The sequence below is a fragment of the Camelus bactrianus genome, chromosome 6 (assembly GCF_048773025.1).
Source record: "Camelus bactrianus isolate YW-2024 breed Bactrian camel chromosome 6, ASM4877302v1, whole genome shotgun sequence".
NCBI lineage: Eukaryota > Metazoa > Chordata > Mammalia > Artiodactyla > Camelidae > Camelus > Camelus bactrianus.
In genome coordinates this window covers 31779723-31797774 of record NC_133544.1, presented here as the reverse complement: position 1 = coordinate 31797774, position 18052 = coordinate 31779723, and the positions used below count along the sequence as shown (strand labels likewise).

Here is an 18052-nt window from a genome sequence, read left to right as displayed (position 1 = left end):
AATGTTTGTATCCTATGTTGATGGTCAAAGTTTCATTTTTATACTCCTGTATCTTACCAAAAAATACTCTGTCTTTACAGCCTGTTTGCCTATAGGGTCACATCAAGTTAAACTAATTTTCACTTCTGATAACTATACTGATGATACTGAGGATGGTTAATAAAACCTTGAACTGATACTTTGGATTTATGGAACCAGTTAATTAGATGACTCATTTAGATTGGGTGTCTTAATTAGTCCATTACCCACTAATTGTTTTTATGAGCAGAATAGGTTAATGTTAATCCTTAAATTTTCTATGATGTGGTGAAAAACTTAATGTACATCATGAATATTAGATTTGTAAGTAGAAATTGAGGTGTAAAAAGAGAAATTGATCTAAATATATATAAAATGTAATCATCTTTATTTTCTCTTGAAATACCTTCACATTAAAAAGTTACCAAGTTGTAGAAAATTTTGACAATTTTTTCTTAAAATAAGAGATTCACCATTAATCCCACCAGTTTAACATGACCATAGTTACCAAGTGAGTGTATGTCTCCTAGTCCTTTTTCTTATATAGATTTTTCTGCATAGCTGTGATCATTATTTTTAAATTTGTGTCATTTTTTGCAGTTAGTAGTGTGTTTTCTCATTTTGCACGATTGTGTTTTTAATAATAATATTCTTTCATTGAGTAAGGTACTTTTAGGTTGATCAGACTGGTGGTGTATTGTGCCTATCACTGTGATAAACTGTATGTACTGCTAGCTTTTCCATATCTTGATTTAGCTTCTCTCTGTGCCATTTCCTTGCCTGGATTTTCAGAAGTCTCAGTCTCTTTCTCTCAGTTTCTCTCTTTCTTTCTTTTTCTTTTAAGGAGTATTTTATGTATTTCATGTTCTCTCCCACAGGGCTAATTAACTTTTATTGGATCTTGAAACCTGGATTTTTTTCTTTTATAATTAGAAAACAATGCTTTAGAACTTATATTGCCACAGTGATTCACATAGTTCTATTCTAAAAAATTGAAAATTTGAAACTAGGTGATAAAAGTGATCTAGATATGTCACACTTGGTATTCTAGACTCTCACACTTGGTTGTAAATTGTCTTTAGTCAAATAACTTAATATTTTATGTTGTACTTACAAATTGAATTTTTTTCTTATTGACTTATATTTGTGGGTTTAATTGGATGTCTTTGTCATGATTCCTTATTAGATTTCTCTACAGTCTTCTGACTTTTCCTCTGCCTTCATTTGTGTTTAGAGCTGAATTGGGTCTAGTCATTTGAATGGAAAGTCAGTATTAATAGAATTTTCTACTGGGTCTGATGATTCTGAACCCACATCCTCACCCACAAAAACTATTAAAGGATTGTTTTAAGACCATCTATACTGCATAATCTCATCTTGCTTTCTAAGTAAGACATTTTATAAATGCATTTAGCTTTTTTACCTTTTATCATCTTCAAGATATTTTACCATGATTAAAAGAAAAAACAGTCATCTTCCAGCTGTGGTCACAATAGTCATCTATGTCTTGCTCCTAACCTTAGAGTGATGCTAGCTAGAGGATTTTTGTAGCGGTACCTTTAAGATCATGCACTGTACTATCTGTAAGTTATACTACAATTAAAAGGAAAAAAAAAACAACAACTCAGTCATCTTTCTACTAAGACAGATCCTTGGGGTGAGCCCAAGGGAGGAAAAGGATTATACAGAAATATTTGGTTCATTTCATTGTGAAAGTAGCAGAATTCTTTAATTGGAATGTGTTCTTACTCTTTGTGATTTGTCCAGGGAAGATAAGATTAAAAGAAAATTATCACTTAGGAATATCTGTATTTGTGTGGGATCTTAAGTAATGTGTATGAGGGTGCTCATCATACTTCCTTTTCCCTAGTCTTGCTGTCTTGCCTTTTCTCCAAGAAATTTAATGAACAACTACTATGTGTTTGGAGTGATTAAGACCTTGTCTTTGGGAAGCTGATAATTTCATAGGTGAGCTACAAATGTAGGTTAGTAATTACAATAAAGGAAGTACCCTAGTTTCTTACAAATAATAGGTTTCCCAAAATGTATTTGAAAATGAAATATCCACATTGGCAGAGGGGTAGGAGATATTTTTATGGTGAGTTATTACACAGAACTAAAAAATACATTATTATAAAATACCTACTTCTTGTTCCTGGGCATGCTATCTCTCTTAGGAACAGAAATCTTAGTTGGTGTTCAACATCAGAAGTGTCTGGATGAGATGCTAGCCATCCTTGGGGTGTAGGAGGTGTTTGGATCTTTGGCTCAGACTCCTTGTAGAGGGGGGATGCAGCCTCTGGGATTTGAGCCCTGTTACTGGGATGGTGTATGAAGCTGAAAAGGATCCTTTTCATTCTGCTGTGACAGTATGAGCTGGGGGCTCAGGAATGAAAGAGGTCTATTAAATTGCCCTTTAACCAGTGTAAATAAGAACAGGATTTAGTCTAGATTTTCTTCTAGGCTTCTTTTTCATTTACAGTTTTTATTTTTCGTTTTCAAAGCTAAGCTCCACTCATTTTAATACATCCTAAAAATTGATGAGTACACTTAATATGTTAGTGTGCCCCCTCCCCCAAAAAGCTATATTAAATCAGTGATGGTGCTTTTAATCAAGAATATGACATAATATTAATAGTTTGATGTATGTCAACTAAAATAATCTTCCTTGAGTGGGAAGGGGTTGAAATTTACCACTCTGATTATACTTGTGAAATAATAAATAAAAGATTAATCCTATTATCAATGCCTGTTCTAATTAGAACCAAAGTAAATATATTAATAAGAGATATAGTAAATACTAGATGACACCCTTTTAAGAAGAATAAAAAGAAAAAACAATATTATTTGATAGGTCCAGGCTGTAAGCTCTATAAGAGGATTCTGTGTGTTCTGCACAGTGTTTGGCATGTAGAAGGTAGTCAGTACATAATGAATAAGTAACTGCTAGTTTATTAGCTTGGGGATTTCAGAGAATATGGGGGAAGGAACAGAGGAACTAGTCAACAGAGGGTTACCTGAGCTGTTAAAACTTGTAAGGATCCAGAGATTATACTGTCCAGTGCTATATTAACATGGTAGCCAATAGCCATGTATGGCTGTTTACATTTTAAAAGTTAAAACCTTAATTCTTCAGTCTCAGTAGCCATGTTTTAAGTGCTCTATGGCCACTATGGCTAGTAGCTACCATATTAGTGAGTGTAGATATGGAACATTTCCTCATTGCAGATATAGCTGATAAATAGCCATTTTCTCTTAAAGATTTTAATGATTCAGATAATTATAATTTTTAAGATAAGATTCTTAGGATTTTTTGGTAAGATAATTGTACTGTGAAATTTATTTTGATTATTCTGTTGTATCATGGATACTCCACTAATTTTTATTTGTTATTCTGTATTTTTAAATGTCATTTTTATCTAATTTTGAGAGTAGCTCCCATTTTATAATATAAATTAATCAGAAAATTTGAGATGATAACTAGAAATTGTCCTTGCAGTTAACAAAAAACATGAATTCTGTCAAGTGAGGTAATGAATTGGACAGTGAAAATTCCTTCTAAGACTTTTACTATCGGTATGTTAGGAATATGGGGCTTTTAAAACATCCCTCTAGCTCTTTTGGTTAAACATGATAATATGTTTTTTAGTATAGTGCCACATTCTCAAAATTTGCTGATTAGATGTTAGTTCTTTGAATACATATATTCGGTCACTGGGTCATATTTCCCAAACCAAATTATTATCAAATTCCCTGAGGAGCTTTTTAAAAATACAGTATCTATAGCATATGGCATATGTATCATACATAGCATGTGTATTAGTGTACAAAAGGATTTTGTCTGATTTTTCCTTAGCATTAACTCCTTGAGGTAGAATTGTTGACTCAAAAGATTTATTTATTTATTTTTTTGGAGATTCTTGATTCAGAGAAACAAACCTTCAGAAAGGTTGTATGAATTTACAAACTTTCTGCACATTTTCTCTGCACTGGATTTCATTGAATTTTTAATAATTTTCAGTTTATGAAAAAGATCTCTTATTTTAGTTAGTTTTTTATTTGTTTATTTATGAGTGAGATTCAACATCTTCCATAATTTTTTAATAAGCATTTCTTTTTTCTTCTTCCTCCTCCTCCTTTTTTGAGGGGGCAGTGAATTGTGTGTTTTTGATATCTATTCTTTCACATACCTAAAGTTCTTTCTTGATTTGGATCAGCAGTAAGTTGAATGATGACGCTAGAAGGTGATGACTAAAAATAAGAATTGGTGTCTAGAGGGTGGGGTGATTTTGATTACTATGCAGATATGGGCATGATGTCGAATCTACCCCAAATCTGCAAGATTCTTTTTCATATTTCCATCTATTCTCTCTTAAATGGTATGTTTCAGGAATGGTTCTTTTCAGTTTAAGAGTGGGGGAATTGAATTAAAATTTTCTTGTGTGAAGAAATCAAATATTTTGCTACTATCATTTGAAAACTCTTCTTTACAGTCGGTTCTGGGCGGTGTTAGAATCAGTTTGAAATAATGCCATCTAACAAAACCATTTGTTTTGCTTTCTTGCCTCTATGTATATATGATTACAACAGAAACCCCTTAATTATGGGGACTGTTTATCTTTGGGTCCCTAGTGACCCAGTGAAAGAAAACTCGTTTCCTCTACTCACAACACTTCTGACCCCAGATGTGTGGGTTTTCCACACCAAGCAATTCTCTAGTTCTCTGAAAACACTGAGTAGTTAGTAGAGACTCCACAGGTTAAGGGCCCAGTCCCATGAGACTTGCCTTCACTTCAGACATCAGTTGCAAGTGGTGGGTGCCCTTACCCACACTTCTGTCTGACTTGACTAAAACTCAGGGTGTGGCAGAGGTGTTCCCTGTGATCTCTTTAGGTCTGATAATTTGCTATCATTGCTCACAGAAGTCAGGGAAATGTCATTTTAGGTGTGATGGATTCTTAACTCAATGTCCAGCCCCTCTCTCCTCCCTGGAGGATAGCTGGTGGCACTGAAAATTCCAAGCTTCTAATCGTGGCTTGGTCTTTCTGGTGACCAGTCTCCATCCTGAAGCTATCCAGGAGCCCACAAAGAGTAGCTTCATTAGAATAAAAGATTCTCTGTTCAGGAAATTCCAAGGGATTTCGGAGCTCTGTGTAAGATGCTCCTATCACCCTCATCACGCAGCTAATTACTAGGATTTTGGGAGTTCTCAGTCAGGAACTAGGGTCAAAGACCAAATACCAGAACAAAAAATATTCCTAGCACCCCTATCACTCAGGAAATTACAAGGGTTTTAGATCTCTGTGTAAGAAATAAGAGGTTGAGAGACCAAGTAGATATTTCTAATAATGTCGAACCCTGATTGGGGGCTTTAGAATGCTTGTTGACTATGATTGCTTTTACATATACATATATATATATATATATATATATATATATATATATATATATATATATATATATATAAGTATAGTCAGTTTACAGCATTTTGTCAGTTTCTGGTGTACAACATAATGTTTCAGTCATACATATACATACCTATATTCCTTTTCATATTCTTTTTCATTACAGGTTACTACAAGATAGTGAATATAGTCCCCTATGCTATACAGTAGAAACTTGTTGTTTATCTGTTTTGTATGTGGTAGTTAGTATCTGCAAACCTCAAAGTCCCAGTTTATCCCTTCTCACCCCCTTCATCCCTGTAACCCTAAGTTTGTTTTCTACGTCTGTGTCTGTTTCTGTTTTGTAAATAAGTTCATTTATTTGTGCATGTGTTTGTCTGTGTGCGTGTATGTGTGTGTGCGTGCTTGCTTGTTTGTTTTTTTGGATTCCACACACGAGTGATGTAATATGGTATTTTTCTTTTTCTTGCTGGCTTACTTCACTTAGAACGACCATCTCCAGGTCCATCCATGTTGCTGCAAATGGCATTATTTTATTCTTTTTTTATAGCTGATTAGTATTCCATTGTATAAATATACTGCAACTTCTTTATCGAGTCATCTGTCAATGGATATTTAGATTATTTCCATGTGTTGGCTATTGTATATAATGCTGCCATGAACACTGGGGTATATGTATCTTTTTGAATTAGAGTTTCCTCCAGATATATGCCCAGAAGTGGGATTGCTGTGTCATGTGGTAAGTCTATTTTTAGTTTTTTGAGGACTCTCCATACTGTTTTCCATAATGGCTGCACCAAACTACATTCCCATCAGTAGTGTTGGAGGGTTCCCTTTTCTTCACATGCTCTCCAGCATTTATTGTTTGTGGACTTTTGAATGATGGCCATTCTGACTGGTGTAAGGTGATATCTATTGTAGTTTTGATTTGCATTTCTCTGACAATTAGTGATACTGAGCATTTTTTTTCGTATGCCTATTGACCATTTGTATGTCTTCATTGGAGAATTGCTTGTTTGGGGTCTTCTGCCCATTTTTGCATTGGGTTATTTTTTTTTTTGTTATTAAGTTGTATGAGCTGTTTATATATTCTGGAAATTAAACCTTTGTCAGTCATCATTTGCAAATATTTTCTCCCATTTTGTAGGTTGTTTGTTTTGCTTATGGTTTTCTTTGCTGTGCAAAAGCTTATAAGTTTAATTAGGTGCCATTTATTTATTTTTGCTTTTATTTCTATTGCCTGGGTAGACTGCCCTAGGAGAACATTGCTAAGATTTATGTCAGAAAATGTTTTGCCTATGTTTTCTTCTAGGAGGTTTATAGTGTCTTCTCTTATGTTTAAGTCTTTAAGCCATTTTGAGTTTATTTTTGTGTATGGTGTGAGGGAGTGTTCTAACTTCATTGATTTACATGCTGCTGACCAATTTTCCTAACACAACTTGCTGAAGAGACTGTCTTTTTTCCATTGTGCATTCTTGCCTCCTTTGTTGAAGATCGACTTATTTCTGGGCTCTGTATTCTGTTCCATTGATGTGATTGCTTTTTTATCTGAATCTGTCCTTTCCACCACACTGTTAAGATAGCATCTCTATTTTGGAACTAATAAAACTATTGCAAAGTGTAGAAATGAACTCTGTTTTTTTTTTTCTTTTAAAATTATTTAAAATTTAAAAACCATGATAAAATAAACATATACATACATACTAACATTGACTATTTTAACCATCTTTAGGTGTACAGTTCAGTGACATTAAGTACATTCACATTCTTAATGCAACCACCACCACCATCGATCCACAGAACTTTTTCATTTGCAGAGCTATTCCATTAAATAGTAACTCCCTATTCCCCTTTCCTTAGCCCCTTTTAACCACCAGTCTACTTTCTGTCTCTGAGTAAGACTGCTCTTCATACCTCATATGAGTGAAATCATACAGTATTTATCATTTTGTGACTAGCTTTTTTCACTTAGCATAGTGTCTTCAAGGTTCATCCATGTTATGTGAGGTGTCAGAATTTCCTTTCTAATTTAAGGCTGAATAATATTCCATTTTGTGTATATACTACATTCTGTTTATCTGTTCATCTGTCAGTGGGAATTTGGGTTGCTTCCACCTTTTGGCTATTGTGAATGATGCTGCTGTGAACATTGGTGTACAAATATCTCTTTGAGACCCTGTATTCAGTGCTTTTGGGAATGTGTCCAGAAGTAGAATTGTTGGGTCATATGGTAATTCTGTTTTTAATTTTTTGAGAAACCATAGTGTTTTTCACATGGCCACCTCATTTTATATTTTTACCAGCAGTGCACAGGGTTCTAATTTCTCTACATCATTGCCAACACTTATTTTCTGTTTTTTTAAATAATAGCCATCTTAATGAATGTGCAGCGTTATCTCATCATGGATTTGATTTTCATTTCCATAATGATTAGTGATATTGTGCATATTATCATGTGCTTATTGGCCATTTTTATATCTTCTTTGGAGAAATATCTATTCAGGTTCTTTGCCCATTTTTGAATTGGGCTTTTTTGGGTTGTTGTTGTGTTTTAGGAATTCCCTCTGTATTGGATGTTAATCCATTTATCCATATATGAATATTAATTCCCAGATTAATTTAACACTATTCTAAGTGTTTTATAATTCTATAGCATGTATTTGATTTTCCTGATAGATTAATATAGGGTATTTTGCAGGTTGATGAGGAAGTATATAGTTTTATTTTTTAAAAACTGATTTATTGAAGTATAGTTACATACAAAGCAGTGATTATATTTGAAATATGCAACTTGATAAGTTTTGGCATATATACACATTTGTGAACCCATTGCTACAATTAAGGTATATATCTATCACCTCCCAAAATTTCCTTGTTTGTTTGTAATTCCTTCCCTCATCCCTTCCTGACCTTCACCTTCTCCAGACAAATACTGATAAACCTTGTCACTATAAATTAGTACATTTTCTAAAGTTTAAAAAAAATGGAACCTATAGTATGTACTTTTGGGAGGGGGCTGGCTTTTTTCACTCAGCTTAATTATTTTGAGATTAATCCACATTGTTGCATGTATCCTTATTTTATTCCTTTTTATTACTGAGTGGTATTTCTCTTGTGTGTTGTAGTTGGGTCCAGTCAGAAGATAGAAACCATATAGTAGGTTAAGGAGGGAAAGTTTAATATCAAGGATTATTAACTATGACAAAAGAGTTAACTATAAGATATAAGGAAACTTTATATAGTACCTTAGGGTTTTGGGAGAGTACCCAAGGAAGATAAATTTGAAAGGGGGTAAGATCTCATTGGAGATGTGGTTCAGTTGACTGGATAGTGAGAACTTCATGGTTTGTAGTAGGCCAGAGATGGCCTGAAGTTGCTGGATAAGCAATGGTAACTCACTGGCGTGCAAGAGGAGAGCATGGGATCAGCAACTGGTGGGATGGTTATGTAGTGGGAGTCCAGGTGCCAACAGGGGCAGGAAACTTTTGGAGTGTGTGGGCTGCATGGGGGCTTGCAGAAGAGGTAACTTGGTGTGTATTCATCTGGGCCACAGACAACTGTGTTTACTCTGAATGGGGCCTTGTAGAGGAAGGGAGTGTAGATGCTGGCACTGGCAAGAGATTTCCAGAGTGCTCAGGGGCTCTGGTTTCCATGTCAACAGAGATGTGTCTACCAGTCTGAGGCTTCGAGGTAGCAGGATTGCTTTCTCTGCAGGTGGCTGGCACAGCACTCTACTGGAAGTCCTCATACCCACACCCAACATTTCTTCTCCTTCCAGCCCCTTCAGTAAACTGCTGGAGAGGTTCTTTCTACTTCAGTGTCCATCAAGCGCCCTCTACTGAGAGAGCTGAACATGGTGCATGTTAAAGGAGGAATACTGAAAGGAATTTTGTTTTTTATCATACAGCATATATTGGTGAATGCATTCAGAGCTGAGGGGCAATAAATTGATAAGTGACGTGTACAGATATATCACAATTTTATTTATCTACTCACCTGTTGATGGACGTTTTGGGTTCTTTCTAGTTATTGACTCTTAAATGTAAAGCTGCTACAGACATTAATATACAAGTTTTTGTATTCACTTATATTTTCATTTTCCTTAGGTAAATACCTAAATGTGGAATGACTGGATCATATAGTATGTGTGTGTACAACTTTTTAGGAATTTCCATATAGTTTTCCAGAGTAGATTTACCTTTTTTTTTTCTTGCTGTCAGTATATGTGAGTTTCTCTGTATCTTACCAACATTTGGTCATTCTTTTAAATTTTAAACATTCTAACCAGTGTATGGTGGTATCTCTTTGTGGTTTTAATTTGCATTTCTCTAATGGCTAATTATATTGAGCATTAATTCATGTGTTCATTTAACATTTGTAGATTTTCTTTGGTAAAATGTTCAAATCTTTTACCCATTATTATTATTAATTGGGTTGTTTTCTCATTATTGAATTTCGAGCACTCTTTATATATTCTTGGTTCTATGCTGTGCAGAGATTTTCTCCAGGATTGTGGCTTATCTTTTCATTCTCCTAACAGTGTCTTTTGAGGAATACACATTTTTGATTTTGATGAAGTTCAGGAAATCAACTTGTTTGTATATGGATTATACTTTTGTTTTTGTATCTAAGATACATTTGCCTAATCCAAGGCTTTAAAGGTTTTTTACTAGGTTATCTTCTGAAAATAGGTTTTATGTTTAGTTCTATCATGCATTTTGAGTAATTTTTTAAAAATATGGAACAAAAATTGAATAGAGGTTCATTTTTTTGCATAGTGATATCCAGTTGTTCTAGCACCATTTGTTAAAAAGCCTGTCCTTTTGATTTTTATCAAAAATTAGTTCATCATATATGTGTGAGTTTATTTCTGATTCCCTGATTTGTTCCAGTGATCTCTTTGTCTATCTAGATGCCACTATTGTTTTGATTACTGTGGTTTTATAAGAAGTCATGAAACCAGGTCGTGCTACCCATCTAACTTTGTTTTTTTCTTTTTCAGTGCTATTTTGGCTATTGTGCTGGTTATCAGTTTAAAAAATACATTTGAAAGTGTACTTTCAAATTTTTTTTTTAATGTTAAAAGAAACATTAAAAATTCCAGCATCCAAGGAAGCTGAGAAGGCATCTTGCATTTATATAACAATTCTTATCTATTAGTTGCAGAGCAAAAACAATAGAGAATTAATTATATAGTAAAAAATTGCCTTTAACTATGAAGAAGTTCTCCTATTAAATTCTCCAGTTCATTAAACTTACTTTTGGTTATTATTAAATAACCAAAAAAAGCTGCAGAACAGCTGCAATTACAGCTGCAGATTTAGTCAAAATAGGGGTTTTTAAAGGCTCCTTACTCCCCTTTCGCATCTCTTTCCCTTACCCCAAGTAACCCAAATTTAGTTGTAAAAGTTTTGGTAAGCTCAGGATTCCCGAAACTGGAGTGCCATGTGTTTAACTGCATGCAGATGTGATGATTGTATGTAACTCTTCACTAAGGTTCCCGGAAACTTTTTTGTTTTCCTACTGCTCTATGCACAATGAAATGTTTGTTGTCTGCTTGTTGCTGCATTGAATTTATAGATATATGAGTATTCCAAACATAGTTTAGTGATTTTTATCAAGGCTTAGGCATCTGCTAAAACTTCTTAGAAGGGTAGTAATTTTTCAATTTAAATTTAAGCTAACGTGGACAGTGTTACAAGTTGACTGGAAGTACCTGAAAAACCTTTCGTCTATGTTTTTAAAAATATTTTTTCAAATTTTATTGTAGTAGAAGATTGCCTCTGACCTTGTCTAAAAACAAGTTTGATAAATTTCTTAATTTTTGGAGCAAGTTCTGTTACAATTAATCAGAAGTAAAATACACATTCATGTTAATGTTCCTCTCACTCTCCCTTTCTTATAGTTTTATGATCTAGGGATGTGGATGTCATTCTAAGATCTGGTTTTCAGGTCATCAGTCCCAGAATGGAAATAAGGGTTATGAAGAACTGTGACTAAGAGCAGGGTTTGGGGCCAGTCTTTCTTTTCCAAGTAGTTACCCCATCTCTTTTGCAGATGCTGGTTATGCTGAATATTGATCATGGGCTATAATAACATATCTTGGATTCTAACCTAATTTTACAGTGTTGTTGTCTCAAAAGTTGTTTCAATATTGTAGTGATTTGCTCTTGAATTACACATAGGAAATTGAAAGAGTTTTCTGCCAAAACTAATAATTTAACACTTAAGGTAGGAAAGCAACTGAAACATGCCTGTTATGTGCATAGCACCACGTTCAAAGGGAAAAGGATACAAAGATGTATAGTTCTTACCTTCAAGTACAGTAGATAGAAAAGGTGCAAATATGTGCATTAAAATAATAAATCAACTTTTACAAGGAAAATAAACTTGGACTTAAACCCCCAGGCTCAGGAACTCTTTAGATCTTAACAAGATTCCAAAGGTCTAGACCAACTTTCTTATTACTGCACATGAGGAGATAGATTCAGAGAAGTCGAGTGAATTACATTGTCAATGATTAAATAGGAGATTTATACGACATTCTAAATATGAACTCAGTAGTGACAATAGGCAGCAAGTTAACCTTGCTTTTATTATCTTGGTGTCAGCTAATGTTGATTGATTGCTGTTGTAGGTAGTTTTATAGAGAAACTGCCAGTTATTTTCTCACATAAGTTTAGTGGGTATATCAGCAGAATGTGGACTTATATATATAGTAGGTTATTTTTAGACACGGTAGCTTTGAGCAAAAGCCATTTCAGAAAATACCGGCGAATTCAAGTTAATAGTAAAACATATTCATTAAGACAGAATAAGGAAACTGTATTTACAAAATTGCATAACTTTTAAAATATAGAGTGGTTTATAGGTATAAAGGCAGATAGGTAAAATTTGAGGTGGAGTATAATTTTGGTGATAAAGGTGCAACTAATTATGTGAGGATAAAGGAAGAAACTTAACAGAAAGAAACTTTTAGAAGAGAAAATAAAACTTTGAGACTTCAATAAGATAGGAAAAATGAAATGTGAAAAGCAGTTCAGTTTTATTTAGGGACTGGCCATACATTCATCTCGTTATCAAAACTTGTCACTGTCTTTCATCTTCTTCCTTCCCTTACGGGTTCTCTCTGAGAAAGGTTCTAGTGTATGTGGTGTGATATAGTGCAGTGCAGCTTTGGCTCTGTCGCTTATGACCAGTGTGGTCTTGGACTAAAAATTTGCTTATTAAGATATACTAAAATGAATAATTTTTAATTAGTTACTTAGAATTCTGAGATTCAGATACTTCATAAAAAATGAGGCTATATCTTTGATGTGACTGTAGGATTAATGGGACAATTAAATGAAATTACGTGAAATTGTTTTTAAAGCTGAAGACTTCACAAAGGCAAAAAAATATTGTTTTATGTCATAACAATCAATCCAGCATGACAAATATTTGAGTATCCAATATATCAGATTTAAGGCTGTAGACTTTTGAATTAAGGAAGATATAGTCCTTGCCTTTAAGATACTTTCTGTCTAGTTTGGGGAAGTAGGAAATAAAATACATAATGCAAATGTCTGTAATAGGTGACAGAATATGAGAAGGGTAATGAGATGTTAAGCTGAACAATTTTGACTTAAGTTAAATGAACTAGTCACCTAAATCTGCTGTAGTTCCATGAAACTCAGTATGCTACAAGTGACAAAGGGAGCATTTCGACCTTCACATATCTTCTGCTCTTTGAGCCTTTAGGTATGAGTGGGCAGGTTTTTAACTCGTGTTGCCATGTGATAGAGGTCTAAACTTAGGCTCTCCAATAGTTGCAGTAGGAGCTTGTTAATTTTTTAGGTGTACAGATATGAGTCAATAGCTGAGTCAAAGTGTCACAAAGAATGTACAATTTTTAGTCTTGTTGAGTACTGTCAATGGGATAGGTTCCAGATTTTAACATCTGGATTGGATACCTTGCCAGGGGCATAGACGATTGAAGGGGGACTTTAGAAATATCTATTCCAACCCCCTTAAAGATGTCTTTTACAGGGTCCCAGAATTAGCTTAACAATTTCTTGTACTGTGGAATCTTTCTGTTATGTGATGCATTATATTTTCTTATGGACTCTTATGTTTGGAGTTCTTTGTCTTTGTCAGCCCCAAGTGACCTCCCTCTCCATCTGTTGTTGTGTATTTACATTTTGCTGGATATGCTACAGGCTTGGCTGAGGAGAGGACCTATTGATGAGTCAGCCAGGAGTATAAAGATGAGAATGATAGGTTCAGGAAGCAGGACAAAAAAGGGAAAGAATGATAACAATAATAGCTAATGCTTATTAGCACTTAAGTCCCAGGTGCTATTCTACGCGCTTTTTAGAAATTCTCTCACAATAACCTATGGTATTGATATTTTAATATTGAATATTAGTTAAATGAAATATTAATTTAATGTTAAGTGATAAAAGCACTTACCCTTGTTACAGATGAGGAAACTGAGCTACAATGCTTTGCACAATGGAAGGCAGTGTTTGTGCCTTTTGATTTTCGAAACCAAAACCTTAACGCTACCACATATCGCTTCTTAAAGATAACTTGGAGGCCCCTTTGGGAAAATTTTTTTGCCTCCCCTTCTCTAAGTGTGATAGTCATTAGAGACAAAGATGAATATTTTAAGGCCAGTAACTTGGGTCGGGTGTTGGGGAGGGGGGTGGAGGAGGTGAAGTATTATTGAATTTTTAGGAATCTGAATATAATCTACCTTGTAAATCAGGTGGAAAGGAAATTTTGGTGAGGGTTTTAGAAGGACTAGATTTTATGATGTTATATCAGCATAGAAGCTTGATATAGGAAGTTTAGTAAGGGCTTATGATCACTAGTTTATATAGATCACCACTGTCTGATAGAAATATAATGTGAACCATGCATGTAATTTAAAATTTTCCAGTAGCCACATTAAAAAAAGGTAAAAAGAAACAAGTCAAATTAGTTTTAGTAATATATTTTATTTAACCTAATATATTCAAAATATTATTTAAACAACTCATTAATATAAACATATTAATGAAATGTTTTATTCTTTTGTTCCTGCTAAGTCTTTGAAATCAGTGTGTATTTTATACTTACAGCAATTCTCAGTTTAAACTAGCCAAATTTCACATGCTCATTGGCCACATTTGGCTACTGATTGCTTTACCAGATAGTGCATTTTTATGCCATTAAAAGATATGGTCTTAAAAAATTTCTGATTGAATTGCAAATAGATGGCTTTTTCTCCCTCTGCGTAGTGGTGGAAGGCAGTCTGGGGCCGAAAGATAACCATATTCAGTTGTATTCAGAGAATCTGCTCAGGAAGGGGAACATATTTTTTATATTTAGTAAGAAGGGGTGGGGGAATGTTTACCAAATGTTTAGGCTTCCTGTTGTTTGAGGTACTGTGGGTGTTATATAATTAGGGGACTTCTTGGGGATTCCAAATTTCTGGCATCAAATAAGTTTCTTGGCTCTGGTTTTGTATAAAGAGCACAGTGCTTTTCCATAGACAGAGCTCTAGAAGAGAAGCACACAGTTCTTACTCTTGAAATGTGGTGTTTGTTGGTTCAAGGACTCTGTGCCTCTTTCTGGAACCCATCACAACCTCGCTGATTTGACTGATTTACTTTTGTGGGATTTAGTATGTTTAAGGTTACAACATTCTTTAGGCAGGGATTTCCAAAATCTGCTTTTCCTCAAAAAGAACCCAGCTAATAAGCTTATCACATAAAAATGATAATAAATCTTTTCTAACTATATACATTCTTTGTAAAAATTTAGGTATTGGCGATCGATACCTGCTTTTATGTATTTAGTGAGCAGATCTCCAGCAGAAGGAAGTGTTTGATCTTTGGCTTCCTCCTGCAGTACTGGGATTTCTAGGGCAGTAGCACTGCAGTGAATCAGAGACTCTCTGGTTTGTATGGGACAAGTAGTGAAGATTTAATTTCCTTTAAGGAGAGAGTGAGCAAATGAGAGGTATGTGTTCTTTCTAGCTGAGTTATATATGTATATTGTTCTGTGTTATGTATCATTTTATTTGGCTAAGAGCCTAATTTTAATGCATTTCATTAAAATTCTTAGTTATTTGTAAAATTGTAAGATTTATAAAACTAAGTAACAGCTGTAGGACTTGCATTAACTTGTTGAGAGATACCGGGGTAAAATACAAATTCTGTGTGTGCAATTTAACAGAATAGAATGCACTTTTATCATCAGTAATTTTTATTTTCTGAGTTTTTAATTTTAGTGGTATGCTGATGTCAGAATACCAGAATACAAATCTTTTTTGCCATGACGAATTGTGTTTTATTTGTTGTGAATGTAATTGTGGTTCAGGGATGGGGGTAAGGAAAGTTTGTGGAAACCAATGCTTACCATTTTGGGGATGGGTCGTGGGAACAGGCAATCTAGAAATATACTTGAAAGAAAGAAAACGATAGCCACTTGGGAGAAACGAGATGAGGGGAAAAACATGTTTTAAGAAAAGTTAGAGTGTTTAAAAAAAAAAAAGGTCATACACAAAACTTAATCATTAGAAACATAATCAAATTTTATAACTTTTGAGTGGAAAACGTCATGTTAGAGAACTTTGAATTTCATATTTATGTTCATGTTTGGTGTGGATAAAATAGAAGTCACTTTTGTTGTTTTGAATTGACCCCGTTATGGCTTCTTAGACTTTTAACTAAGAATCACATTCCTTAGCTGTTGAGAGTCCCGAGACTGAATTTGTAATATCTTTGTGTTAAATAGCTAACACAGAATGACTTTAGAAGAGATTTCATTAACTTGACCATATTTTCTGCTGGAAGGTTAATAGTCTTACTGACTCTTGTTACGGAATTATTAGTAATTTATAATTCTAAAGTACTGTGAAAACATTAAACACTCTTTAAATATTAATTATATTTATTAGAACATTCTTTATTATGAAGTAATTCATTAACCTATACTTAATTTTGGTTATTATAGTTACCTGTTCTCAGCCATCCATCATAGTCCTATCCTATGACCGTCCTTCTTTAATTCTTAATCTTATAGGAATATTTGTGACTGTGCCTAGGTCATGACTGTGCTGGAGATGACTCAGGAAAATTCTTGTAAAGGGTAGTTATAACCTTGGAATTGTTTTGTACCTGCTGTGGTTGCCCTGCTGCTTTAGGAAGTTATCTTAGGTTAGAGTAAATAGTTCAGGTTTTGGAGTTACATGGTTTCTCTTGAATGCTGTCTCTGCTCCTTAACTATCTCTGGGCAAGTTATTGCCCAGACAAATTATTAAACCTTAGTATCATTAACTACAATTTCAAAATAAAAGCAACCACTTCCTAGGGTTGTTAGGAGGAGCCGCACAAAATAATATCTCCACTATTAAGGATAATAGCAGGTTACTTTTTTTTTTTTAATGAAGACAGTTTTTTTAAAGAGCAGTTTTAGGTTCATAACAAAACTGAGAGGGAGGTACATAGACTTCCTGTTTACCCCGTGCTCCTGCCCATGTATAGCCTCCTTCATTGTCAGTATTCCCCACCAGAGTGGTACATTTGTTAAAATTGGTGAACCTACATCAACGTATCATAATCAAAAGTCCATAGTTTACTTTAGGATTCACTCTTGATGTTATACATTCTGTAGGTTTAGACAAATGTATAATGACACGTATCTATCTTTATAAAACCTTTAAGAGTGTATTCACTGCCCCCCAAATCCTTTGTGCCTTTTCATTGCTTCTCCCCAACTTCCAACCCTGGACAATTCCTCATCTTTTTACTATCTCCTCAGTTTTTCCTTTTCCAGACTGGCTTATTGGTTGGAATCATACAGTATGTAGCCTTCTCAGATTGGCTTTCACTTTAAGGTTTCCCTATGTCATGACTCGATAGTTCACTTATTTTTAGCACTGAATAATATTTCATTGTCTGTATGTATCAAAATTTACTTACCCATTCACCTACTGAAGGACATTTTGGTTGCTTACAAGTTTGGCAGTTATGAATAAAGCTGCTGTTAATACCCATCTGCAAGTTTTTGTGTGGACGTTAGTTTTCAACTAGCAACTGCTTTTATTGAGCATTTATTTATTTTAGCCAGACACTGTACTGTGAACTTTACATGCAATATATCATTAAATCTTTATGTATATATAAGAGATTATACAAATTTCATGCCCATAGTAATGTATGTCCAACAACTGATTGCTATAATTTTTTCTCTGTGTTAGTTCCAAGCATGTAGTTTAAGCAGAAGTTGGGGCTGTTAAAATGAGAGACAGAAGTGGGCATTTTGATTAGACCTCAAAGACTTACTGAGAGATTGTCAGTGGTTTGGAGGTGAAGTATATATGAAGTGTAGTTCAAGGATAATCTACATGATAATCACTTAGGAATCTTGTTAAAATGTAGAGTTTTGGGTTCATCTTCAGAAGTTCAGACTTTATGAATCAGAATCTCTGATCACAGAGCTCAGATTCTGCAATTTTATGAGCTTAATAAATAATTGATTCACTATGAAGTCTGAGAATCATCTTTTAAATTTTTTCTTTCTGATGTTTAAAAATGATTCTAGTGATTTTTAAATAGTTTTTTTGATTTAATAAGGTTTCTATTTTATTGGTGCTGGTA

General features: G+C 34.1%; 1 protein-coding gene across 5 annotated transcripts in view; it reads left to right on the top strand.

The window, feature by feature from the left end:
• FUT8 (fucosyltransferase 8) overlaps positions 1-18052 on the top strand; it is a 255589-nt gene that overhangs the window by 61603 nt on the left and 175934 nt on the right. Inside the window, exon 1 of one of the 5 annotated variants that reach the window (XM_074365375.1) lies at positions 15388-15410. The exons of the other annotated variants lie outside the window; for them this stretch is intronic. The gene's annotated coding sequence lies outside the window, so the exon portion shown is untranslated. Of the gene's footprint in view, positions 1-15387; positions 15411-18052 lie in introns of those variants that run through there. 5 annotated transcript variants of the gene reach the window in all.